The sequence below is a fragment of the Dipodomys ordii genome, unplaced genomic scaffold (genome assembly GCF_000151885.1).
Source record: "Dipodomys ordii isolate 6190 unplaced genomic scaffold, Dord_2.0 Scaffold24, whole genome shotgun sequence".
Lineage (NCBI taxonomy): Eukaryota > Metazoa > Chordata > Mammalia > Rodentia > Heteromyidae > Dipodomys > Dipodomys ordii.
Genome location: NW_012267240.1, coordinates 4,363,278 through 4,376,218, shown reverse-complemented (window position 1 = coordinate 4,376,218; position 12,941 = coordinate 4,363,278).

The window sequence follows — 12,941 nt, the reverse complement described above, 5'->3', positions numbered from 1 at the left end:
AATTCAGAACTTTTAAATGATTTTTGTTTCATTTTCATTGTTATTCTTGAATAAACAATGTCTGCAGAGAACTCAGGAAGCTTAGATGCCTAGGAAGTCATGAACCAGGTCAGGAAGATTTCATCCCTTCTCCCCTTCCCTCCCCTCCCCTCTCCACCCCCTTTCCACTATCTCCTGTCTCTTTACAGGCCTCTATCCTCTTTACAGGCCTCTACTGTCTTCTGCTTATTCATAAGTATCCACTCCTTTAGCTTATTCACATATATCCTAAATAAAAACAGAGCATATTCCCCCCCCCCTTTTGAAGGCAGTTACTCAGGACTTAATGCTTAATGATGAGATTGAAATCTATGATACAAAATTGATAACGAAGCATAGACACATCCAGGGATACAAAGGAATGCAGGGGTTTTGTTTGAAAAGTAAAGTGAAGAAGTTATCCTTGTCTACAAGGATTTACAGACAGCAAGGGTGGCCTCAATCCAAGACTGAACTGGAAGTTGCTAAACAGGCATGTTGGCAGAGGTGACCTCTGCCTGCCTGTAAGCTGCAATTCTTTGTGTAAGGTTGTGGTTTTGGTGTTCTACACAATAGTTTATCAGGCAAATAGTTATCTGTTATCTGGTAGGTCCTGCATCTCTGTATCACCACCTGAATCCATCTTGCCAGAGTCTGACCTAACAGACTCTATTTTGGTTCTGATAACTTACAGAGAAATATGAAAAACAATACAACCTACCATTTCACCTTGTAGCATCCAAGCACTGAAAAAGTTGAGTATGATAAATGAGATGTTGGTTATATCTTCAGTAAGCTCATTCTTTGGGGGGAAAATGAGCATTGGAGATGTAGGGGATGATAAAAACATAGCATTTATTGCAGGTTCAGTGGGAAGTTAAACTAAGTAAAATTGGTTTACATCACTGTGACAGAATACCTACTATAAACAATGTGCATGAGGAAAAGTTTATTCTAGCTCATGATTTAAGAACATTCAGCCCATAGTCTCTTAGCCTTACTACCTTGGGGCTTGAGGTAATACAATACATCATGGCTAGAACTTGTGGTATAGAAGACTCTTCACTTCCTGCCAGCTAGTAAACACAGGGAGAGATGAGAAGGACTTCGGATTCCAATATCCCCTTTGAAGACATGCCCCAAAGACCTAACTTCCTCCTCATCTCTTAAAGTTCCACCACCTTTCAAATAGTGCTACAGATTGGTGATCAAACCTTTAACCCATGGGTCTTTATTCAATATCCAAACCATAACAGCTGAGGGTGGAAGGCTTTGATAGTGAGGCTGGAGGCTAAAATATCTAATATTCTATGAGTTTGATACTCAGACCACTACCATCAGACACAAGTGGCTCATTTGCTCACTATCCAGAATGTTGGTGGAGAAACCAGTGGAGAAACCACTTGTTTGAGGTGATTAGGAACCTGTTTTAAGCAAGCCACTGATAGGATTCACCAGAATTCAGGGAATCATTGAATATGCAGCAGAATATTTTGGTATCTGAGTGTCCTCATTTTGTATTGGTTGTCTAAAACTAATTGTCCTCTTAGATAAGCTTGGGTCTTATCCAATCAGAGGAAGAGAAAACAATTTTCCAGTTGAATTCTGGCTGCCTTGAGCTGGGTCATTGGTCTTTGAATCTTTTTTTGGGGGCGGGGAGGGTCTAGTCATAGGGCCTGAACTCTGGGCCTGAGCGCTGTCCCTCAGCTCTTCAGCTCAAGGCTAGTGCTCTACCACTTGAGCCCCAGCGCCACTTCCGGCTTTTTTCTTTTTGCTTATGTGGGGCTGGGGAATCAAACCCAGGGCCTCAGTCATGCAAGGCAAGCGCTCTACCACTGAGCCACCTTCCCAGCCCCTGGTCTTGGAATCTTGAGCTGAAACATTGGCCTTTGGGTTTTAGGCATTCTGGTTTATGAACTAAAACTTCCACAGATGACTCTTTTGACCCTCCCATTTTCTGGCTACAGATCATTGGGCTCATCAGCCTCCCTAACCTTATGAGTCAATTTCTTAAGTTGATTCTCTTTCTCTCTGTCTCTCTGCATCCTATTGGGTCTATTTCTCTGGATAAACTTGGCTATACTCTTTCTTTCCTGGCTGAGCTCTGTGTACATGTGGGTGCATGACCAGGTTATGATCTACATTATTATTAGTCTGGGGGTTGGACCACATTAATGTTACAGGACATTTGGTTCCAATATCTGAAGGCCAGATGAGACCCTCAGGCAAACATGCTAGTCAATAACCATTGAGGGCTCATTTGCTGGAGGCATCCTCTCCTCAATCATTATGACTTCAGACATTAAGTATGCATCATTGTGCTCAAGGTTCTTCAGAAGCCTTTTGTTCCTTGTTCTGAGGGCTTTCCTTTACATCATTCTCCTTTCCTAAACTCTTTAATCTTAGTTTCTGGACTCAGGCTGGACCTTGTATGTTGTCATATTGAGATAGGCAGATGAGATAGCAGGGAAATTAAAATAAATATAAATAAATAGAATAGAATAAATATAAAAAGCCTCAGACATAAACTCAGGAAGCAAAAACTGAGAAATAACAGAACATCAAGGTCCTTTCCTACCACCCACTTTCAGATGTTCAGTTACAAAGAATAATAAGCCAGTAGGTGTTCTCTATCTCTGTGTCTACTACAAGTTTTTCAGAATGGGTAAAGGCATAGAAATGGAATGCATGTCTGTCAAAGGGAGGTCTTAAAACCCATCCATGATCCCTGTGTTCTGGGTAGGCCTAGATCAGGTTTCATGTTCGAGAATAATAAGCAACACCTAATTTGACCACTTAGAACTATTTTCTAATTATTAGGGAGTCACTATATGATATGACCTCATGTATTACCCAGCCCAATGAGTAGAAAGGCCACAGAGAAGAACCACCATTTTGAGTCTTTATTTTCATTTCCTGCATGGAGAGCAGAAAATGTTTCTCCCCTTCTTCATTTCTCCCTCCTTTGTCCTATTACACTAAAACAAATCCTATAACGTCCACCTGATGAGGTTTTCTTTGTCATGAGACACTCGGAAATTCTTTCCTCATGTGGACCTCAAGCTTCTGTATTTTGCATGGAAGCCAGGTAAGTGAGAGAACCCCTCATTCCTCATCTGGTGACAATATATTTGTAAAATCTTAAAAGTAAACCTTGGATTTGGGGAGATTAAGACCTAAACATGAAGTCAGCTTGGTGAGTAGCTCCTCCTCAAGAGACTGAGTCTCTGTTACCCAGGTGCTGGGCCCTCAGAGGGGTGTAAACAAATGCTCCCCTCCTGGAATTACTCAACTGCATAATATTTATTCTTTCCAGAGCAGACTTCTGCTTGTAACGGACTGTATTTCATGTTGTATCAAGGGCTCTTTACCTTTTTGTAATTCTCTCCTCAAAATCTGATGGAAACCATAGCCCTAGAACCAGGCTCATTTACATACCAATCCTCCAACACTCACAAAAGCTTGAGCGGATCCTATTTCCAAACTCAAATATGGCAGGGATGGTGCCTCACATCTGCAATCCTAGCTACACAGGAGGAGTTGAAGAAGTAGGGTGATTGTGATCCAAGGCCAGTCCAAGTGGAAACAAGATCCTATATGAAAAATAACAGGTGCTGTGTCTCAAGCGGTAGAGCGCTCGCCTTGAGCTGAAGAGTGCAGGGGCAGCACCCAAGCCCAGAGTTCAAGCCCCACGACCAACAAAAAAAAAAGAAAAATAACAAAAATAAAAAGAGCTAGGGAGTGTGATTCAAGTAGTAGAGAATTTGACTAGCAAGTTTATGTCCCTTAAACTCCAGTACAAAAAAAAGAGAAAGAAAGAAAGAAGGGAGGGAGGGAGGGAAGGAAGAAAGAAAGAAAGAAAGAAAGAAAGGCAGGCAGACAGGCAGAAAGAAAGAAAGAAAGAAGAAAGAAAGAAGAAAAGAAAGGACAGAGGGAGGAAGAGAGAGAGAGAAAATGGAGGAAAGAGGGAGGGAAGGGCAGGAACAAGAGAGGGAGGAAGAGAGAAAGAGAGAGAGGAGAGAGAGAGCTGTCACATCACATGGCTGTCAAGACACTTCCAACTTGGCTCACCCTGCTTGTTTCTGCCAGCCAAAGGAAGATGAAATTCCTCCAGTTCCATTCACTCTGGTGTCTCAGTGGATTATAGATAAGATCCTGAGGTGTCCACTTCCATCTGAAGACAGCATTGTCATTGCCAATTAAATCCCAAGAAGAAAATCAGAAGCGAGTTTGGTGAAACTAGAAATGCACTTGTCATCTCCATTCTCAAGGAAGGATTTCACCATCTGAAAGGCGAACATCTTGAATGTGACACTCCTTCACCAATACAACTCCCTGCCCCAAACACTCAAGAGATTTCCCATTCCTTATGTTCCCTAAAACACATGCTTTGTTTTTCTCCATATTTCCTGTGAAATGGGTAGATTTTGCCCTAGCTCCAAGGGGGTTGTCTTGTAAGAACCTTAAAATTATTTTATCTTGTTGGGAACCAAGGAAGTGTATGGAAAGATAAGATTCTCCCAGCCCTAAGCAGACAACATTTGACTAACCATAAACATTTCTCTTATCTCCAGCCCTAAGCATAGCCCTGGCTAACCATAAATGTCTCTTAGAGAAACTACAGGAGGTACCTTTAAGATTAGCACAACAATCAAAGGAAAAGCGACCCTGGGACTTCTCACCCTTGCTTCTGCAAAGTTTTTTTTTTTTTTTTATCCTTTCTCTTCCCCTGTCCTTTCGGGCATATAAACCCTGCCTCACTTTAATAAAGCAGACCTTGACGCGACTCAGACTGACTTTGTCTTCCTTTATGCGCTTGGTCTCTTTTCTCTCTCGCCCCCATGGGTTTTTAGGAGGCGCCTCCTCGAGCCTAACGAATAACTGAACCTGCTGGACGGGTCATTATCTCATAGTTTTCTTGCAAATTCTTCCCAGTCATTATTCCTGGAGGAACTGGATATTTTGAAATGTCCTTTGAATAAAAGGTGATGGATGATACACTCTTCATTTCTATTGCTCTCGTGCTCTCTAGAGAGGAGGACTAATAAGCAGTCCACCATATTCATAACTGCTAGACTAGAAAGGGTAGTAAGATCATATTCCTTCTCTTAAGATAGATGTCCTCAAATCTATTTTTGGGAAATAGAGAGTGAATATTCAGCTTTCTGAATGTCTAACCCCACCACCACTACCTCCAGGGGTTCCTTTCACAGGTGGTTCCTTCCCTATGGTATTCCTTCCCCCTGTTGGCATCCAGTAGCCTCATAACACCCTCTCTACCCTTGCTTTGGTCTCCTATCCCAGCATGTTGAGTGCTTTGCTCCAAGATCTGCTCTGTGTTCTCCATGATCAAGTTGGTATTACTTTTCTAGACTTAGTCTCTGCCAAATAAGATGTTTACATTTTAAAATAAAACCTCTGAGCTTTAATCTTATAGGAAAAACAGTATTGTGGATTACAGACACTTCACTGAAGCAGTGCGGGAGAGATTTTGATTATAAAAGAAATCAAATTGCTTTCCATAAAGAAAGGAAAGTATATGAGGACAGATCTGATGGTTAAGACCAACACTGACATCAAATTTTCCTTGATCTTGATTGGAATTCAGATGAACTGTTTATTCTGCTGATCTGAGAAGTAGATTGTGTATCTACAGCATGGTGCAGTGGTCAGAGCAGACAGTGAGCCCAGCACTTGTGGACAAAGATCCCTTTGAGAGAAGTTTTCCTATTTTTATAGACCAACATTTTCAACTTTCACGGTGTAGCCTCTGTTGTTTTCCGAAGTAGACTCTTTATGCTCAGCAGTGTCTCAATGGACATGTGTGATAGCAAGAGATTTTTGGGGAGTGTAGAGAAAGAAAGATGGCCACTATCAGACATTTTTTTCTATTCCTGATTCATGTTCTCTCTAATGTAATTTTTGTACCAGTTTTGTATAGACACTGATTAGCAAGAAAGCCTTATTCTATTTAAAAAGGGGTATTAAAGCAGTTTGGGGCAAAAAAGGACAAACTCATGGAATCATTGTTTTCAATGTTATCAACGAGACCATGATTGTGAAAGTCATATAGAAATTTCTAGAAAGTTCTAGAAAATTGTAGAATTTTTTCATTCAGATTTAAGAAAGTTTGCAAGACATTTCTTTTAAAAGTCAGTAAAGAGGTCCCTCAGCCCTGCTTTTCTCATTCTTTAGATGGCTCTCAAACTTTTCTGCTTCATTTTATTATAGATTTGTACCTTCTGGAAACTGTTATAAATATCATTGTATCTAATAGAAGTTGAAAGGCTTCTTTTGTGGGAAATCTGAGTTTCCTGTAGCCTTGGTGTTTGTGAGGAAGAACTCTGTAGTATTCCCAGGCAGAAAGTCACAATTTGCGTCTTGGAACTTTAAACAAGTACAGAAATGATAACGGGTCCCAAGACTAGAGCGCGCGCACACACACACACACACACACACACACACACACACACACACACATATCATGGAAAGGATAAGTCAGGCTAAATATTCCTTTTGACTTAATGCAACCATTTCTGATCTTGATGGTGGCTTTGGAAATAGATTATTAGAGAGCCTGGAAGACCTTGCCTTTCATCATTGGATTGTGTTTGCTACTCATTGTTGGCTGTGTTAAACAGAGTGAGGCAACAGCTTCAACCCCTTTATTGCTCTGGAGATAGGAACACATTTCCTTCCATCAAACTACTCTGTATAACTTCCTGGGTCAAGAATGGAGCAGGAAAGCTCACTGCAGGTGGAGAACTAGGTGACTGCATGTGTAGTCTGTATCTGGAAGCAAGGGCTTCATTCTAATTAAGCTGCTTGTGTGCTTCACACACTTGCCATGTTGTATTCAATTTGTTGACAGTTTTGGCCCCTGAGCTTCTGTGTATTCTCCCACTCACAACTGTTCTATTTCTCAAATGAATAAAAATATTATGTATATAGTTTCAAAGATGTGGGAAAAAAGGTTCAGCAGTATAACAGTTCCTGGTTTTTAATTAATTAATTAATTATTTTTTTATTTGTGAACATACTGTACAGAGGGGTAACAGTTCCTGTTTTAGGGGAAGAAAATAATGGATTTTTTTTTACAATAGGCCACAAAATGTATTTCAATTAAATTTCCTGACATTTTAGCATAAGATGTATGCGTAGCACCGACCTTCCTCTCAGAGGCCTTGTAAGGAAATCAAGAATGACCCCTCCCCTACACTAGCCAGTTTGTGCTACTATAGAGCCCTGTGTGTCCCAGAACTACTTGAGTAGTCTGTGATGTAGATGCCAGTAGGTCCTAACCACTAACTCACTAGTTTCCCTGTCCATGTTATTTTATTGTCCAAAGGTGTGTGCAGGGAGGGTTTAAAACTACATATGTTTCAGCATGCTGCGAGATCCCAATGACCAGTTGCTTTGATGATGTTCATCCATACACACAAGGGCACTGTCAGCCTCTTCTGTGACTCCACATAGTTCCAGTGTTAGAGCTGGCCTGGTGCTAGCCCACAATATTATACAGCAGAGCACTAAATGCTACCAGCACATTTTATGTTTGGAAAACCTTGCTCTCTTACTTCTTTGTCTTTCTAGATCAACTGCAGCAGAAACTTTAAACTTTCTTTGCCTCTTGTTGATCAGATCCAGCTGAATTAGGAAACACTACAAAAACTTTTTCCATAGCTGCTGAAATAAACAAGTGTCCAAAAACAGGTGAGGAAAGAGGTACTCTGAGAAGAGGAAGTGGAGGTACTGGTGTAGGGAACGGATGGCTCTTAACTTGTGAGTTTGTAATGGGTATTCTCTTTTAAAAACATATAAGAACCTGGTGCTGGTGGCTCATACCTGTAATCTGTAAGGTCTTCACAGGGACACTTCCCTACCTCTTGGCTAAGTTTCCACCCAGTACCTAGGTAACAGGCAGACCAGGAAGCAGTCTCCTTCCCCTCCTGTAGGTCACATCCTGGGCCACCTCTGGTCACCTGCCTCCCATCTGACCATAGGCAGTTCCCAGACTCTAAGGTCACATCCAGATCCAGTGTGGCCACACCTTCCCCCACCTGGCCACACCTCTTCCTGACCCTGGCCTAGATAAGTCCTGGCCCAGGGGTGCATCACCCCCTTTCCTTTTTCAGCCATGCCCTTCCCCCGTGTACAGAGGGAGCAGCAGTTTGGCAAATAAACTTCTTCTCTTGCCTGAATAATGTGTAGTGTTCTCTTCATTGGCTACCTAATGAAATCTACCAATTTAATATACCTTACATAATCTTAGCTACTCAGGAGGCTGAGATTTGAGGATCATAGTTTAAAGCCAGCTCAGACAGGAAACTCCATGAAAATCTTATCTCAAACACCAAAAAGGCTGGAAGTAGAGTTGTGGCTCAAGTGGTAAAGCACTAGCCTTGAGCACAAAAGCTCAGAGATGGTGCCCAGGCCAAGATTCAGTTCAAGATTCAGGACTGGCAACACAAAACAAAATACCCTATATGTTATATTTACAAACTGCTTTGTTAACTAGCAACATCTTTGTACAACTATTTAAACACTGAAAAAAATAAATACAGAATTTGTGAAGAATGGGCTTAATACTTATTGGTGACCTTGCTTAATTCTGCTGCTTGCTTTGATGAGAAGCAGACAGGAGGAAGGCGCTAGAAGAGCTAACTCTCCATCACATGAGCAGTCTGCCCTGGTCCTTGGTATCCATCTCTCTGAGAGGGTCCAGTGTCCTCCAGTCACAGCCTGGCCCTGGACATACTGTGCTCTGTGAGCTTCAGGATATCTTGGTCACCTCTGAACCCAGAACTTCACCCAGAACACGGGCGGCTGAAGACCAGTGTTACAGGGGCAGGATGTGAGGACATAGATGGACACCAGAGGCATCCAGTGTTTCCCTGAGGTTTGCCTGGATGAGATGGGAATACACAGGGTTTCTTCAGTGTTGCAGGCATGCAGCCAATGCCAACGATAAGGAGGTAAGAAGCAAGGGACCGTGGCGTGCCCCCTGCTCTCTCATTTTTCTATTTCTTCCTTCTTACCTTCCATTTCTGTCCCTTTTGCTCAGGACAGTCAGTTACTATCCAGTATCCTAAATCTTGGACACCTGCAGCAGTAAGGTTAGATCTTACAATAGGAGAGGCCCCAAAGCTGAGCAGGGTGAATGTTTGTGTGTCTCCCCATGATTCAGGACCATTATTAGAAAATCTTTCATGAACTCTCATCGGTTCTTGAAGCTAGCCTGGAGCAATCCCAGATCCTATCCTCCTCCTTCCTCCTCTGTTCTTCTCACATCTTACTCTGTTTTCCTTTATTTCTTTCTGCCTTGTTAGAGTGGGAATTCTTCCTACATGAAAACACAGAGGTGGACAAGGAGAAGGTAGTGGCAAGTGTGGTGTGGTGTTGAAAATGAGGGTGTCAGCAAGAAAGGGATTTCCACACAGCAGACACCCTCAGGAACTCAACAAGGAGCAAAGGCCTGGCATGTCTGTGAAGTGTCAGCTGGGAGGTCCAGAGGCAGGTGGAGAAATGTAGTGGGGCTGGGCTGGCAGGAGGGGCAGGACAGCAGTGGTGGCAGGTATTCCAGCAATGTCTGTACACGTCATCCAGGAAGATGAAAGTCATGGCTGCCCTCTGGGATTTCAGGCTCCCTTCACTGACACATCCAAAAGAGCCACCATATCATAAAAGGGTCAATGGCAGAGATGGGGTCTAGGGACAGTGTGTCGTGAGTTTCCCTGGTCCTACCCCAACTCTGCTGGCATTACTTTTGCCCTCTTCCATTTGTTCTCTAAGTTTTCCAAATAAGCAGGTTTTTAAAAATTCTTTCCTCTGTAATATCTCCTGACAGGAAATCTTCATATTTGGGAAACTTAGCAAAAATGGAAAAAATTAATTGAGGACAGCTCCTCTGTGGAAATTCTTGTTGGTGCTCAGGTTCTAAGGCACTGGGGTACTCTGAGAGAGAAAAGTAGAAGAGGGCAGAAAAGTCCACAAGACTCCATTTCTAAAATAACCAACCAAAAGCAGGCTGGAGGCATGGATCAAGTGGCAGAGCACCAGCCATGCAAGCAAACTAAACATAGTTTAAGACTTTAGGTTGGCTACACACACACACACACACACACACACACACACACACACACACACACACATCTTAGAATACAGTAGTATGAATATTTAAAAAATTGTACATATTCTATATTCTTTTTATCAGTGTGCAAATCTATTTGTTCCTTAATCTGGGTACTAATGTTAATTTAACTATCTGTCAATTTGATAATAATGTTGGTTTCTTTGATGATTGGTGAGGTTTGTTGTGGGTTTATTGTCTGTGGGTACCTTCTAGGCACCTTCTCCTTCCATTTCTCTTTGTGTATGTGCAGATGTGAACAGATGCTTGCTGCATATCCATTGATCTCTTCTTCTATGGCTTCTATTCCTGTCTTGCTCCAGAAGGCCTAACTTCTCATAAAACAATTCTATAGACCATTAGCTATGTTTTCTTATTTTATGGTTTTCTGTTGAGTACTTACATTTTCATCTGTCTGGAGTTTCTTGTGATAGAAGTCATAAAGTTAATCTTTAACTTTGTATGTGCGGGAGTGAGGTTGTTTTGCACAAGGCCCTATACAGGCTAGACCAGTACTGTGTCATCGAGCTACTACAGAGCCCTTAGCTTGCGATTTTCCAATAGTTAATCATGTACAGTTTAGTCCCCTATGCACAATACACATCTATGACCCATATACAAGTTAGTAATAATTTATCTGGTCCTCACTAATTGGACTGATGACTTTTATCACATAGTAATACTGAACTTTGGGGTCTTCTTCTAAATATTCTACCTTATTGTATTGACTACTCCAGTCTGGAGCAAGTGCTATATTTGTTTCATTACTGTAGCCTCATAATGTATGTTAGCCCCTGGCCTAACAAGTCGAGTTGGTTGTGATCTAAAACATTCTATGGGATGTTTTACTCATCCACATACTATCTCTCGTTGTTCCAGGTGTTTGTCTGAAGGATGGTAGGTTTAGGAAAGTTGCCTCTGAGTGGTGTGGGAACCATGAGGAGCCATCTGAAATCTTGACCATGGGAGTCACTGGGCTAAGCAGCCTTTCCTAGGTTCATGGCTACAGAGCATTTTCATGAAGTCGATACCTAAGGTGAAATCATGGATTGTTTCCAGAGAAGGTTGACCTGGAGACTCATTAAAGCATGCAGTAAATTGACAGGCAGCTTCCCCAGGATTCAGTAAGGACTAATTAATCTCTTTATCCTTCTTCTGCAAATCCCATCAAAGATCCTGACTTCACAGAGCACAGAGACGCGGGCAGGACAGCACAAGACCCTGAAAGTCACACACTGATGTCAGCAGTGGTCGGGACATATTCCCCTTGGCTTCTTTTGCTTTGGATGCATCACTATTTTTAGTCCAGGATGAAGGGTATTTATAGCTGCCGTTTTTCAGAGCTCAGACACTGTGCCAGGTATGTGGTTTGAACAATGGAAGACCTGCCTGATGAAGTACCACACATTCCCAGGGCCCCGGGGGCAATTTCCCTCTAACGACAAGCTCCTGGTGGCTTCCCAGATCCATTCCATCATTTTGATCCATGTGCCAAATTCCTAGGCTTGACACATGTAAAGAGATAATTCACAGGATCCCTAGCTTGTTTTGACTCTGTTTTGAAAGAAATGCAATAAAACTTTACAGTATGACCAGTATGACTCAATGTTGTTTCTGGATTTCAAAATATTGAGGTTAGATGTGCTAATGATTTGCTTCGCAGAGGCTTTTACAAGGCAAGCCAGGGCCTTCTTGCCAGCACATCTAAGCAAGGCTGGCAACGCATTCCCAGAGCCACCCTCCCCACGCCAACGCGTGCCAAGACCCAAGGGTAGATTTAGGAGTCTCAAGAAGGCACAGCTCCCATGTTTAGGTTCTAAACTGCAATAAGAATATGATTCCAAATTATCTTGTTCTGTCCTTGTTGGAAGCAATGGAAAAATGCATTTTGCTTTTTCAAAAAGCATCTAGTAGGATTAGAGTTTTCCAGAAATATTTAAATATCTTGCTCTTTCTCTTCGCCCATTAGCTAGGCTTCAATCCCTTTCTCCCCACCCCCCTTTTTTAAGATCTCTTTTACCCCAGTGGCATGCAGGGTCAAAGAGACTGAAGTTAATTGCTAGAAAATAATCTCCTTGTTTTGACAAGACAACTCTTGGCTTCTCTGTGAGTTTTATTTTCTACAAATGTCCTAGTATTTATCTCACAGAGAAAGGACCATTATAGATTCCAGGAGTCATCTTATCTCTTAAATAAAAGCTTTTATTTATGGAGACAGCCCTGTGGCATGTCTGAACTCTGCTGTTCAATTTCCTGCTCCTCCTCTTCCTCCTCCTCCTCCTCTCTCTCTTTCCCTTCCTTTCTTTCTTGTTTTCTTTTTTTCTCCTCCTCTGTCTCCTCTTCTTCCTCTTCTTCTTCCTCTCCCTCTTTGTTCTTTCTCTTCTTTAAGTGCAGAGAGAGGAATTTTCTTCAGAGCTTTAAGGGTATTTGTTCAACTTGATCAAAGGCTAGCGTTAGGCAAAACAGCTGAAAACAACACTAGTGAAAGTTCTTCGCCTGGAATCCTTGGCTAAGACACCACACAAGATTCACTTACCATCCTGAGTTTTCTCTATGGTTCTTCATTGGAAAGCTTTTTATTGAAATTGGGATCTTATTTGACTCTCTGGAGTCCAGGATGGACATGTGGTAAGGATAGGAGTGGTCTTAGAATGGTGACATTTAAATTGATGTCTTTGTTTCTAGTGTGGCTTGTCCCCCAGTGTGTCATGGGCACATTTCACTAAGTGGTTTTGGGTGTCTTCGTGTATTGCCTTCAATCCTATGGATGTGCTTCTTGCTGGCAAGCTTCAGT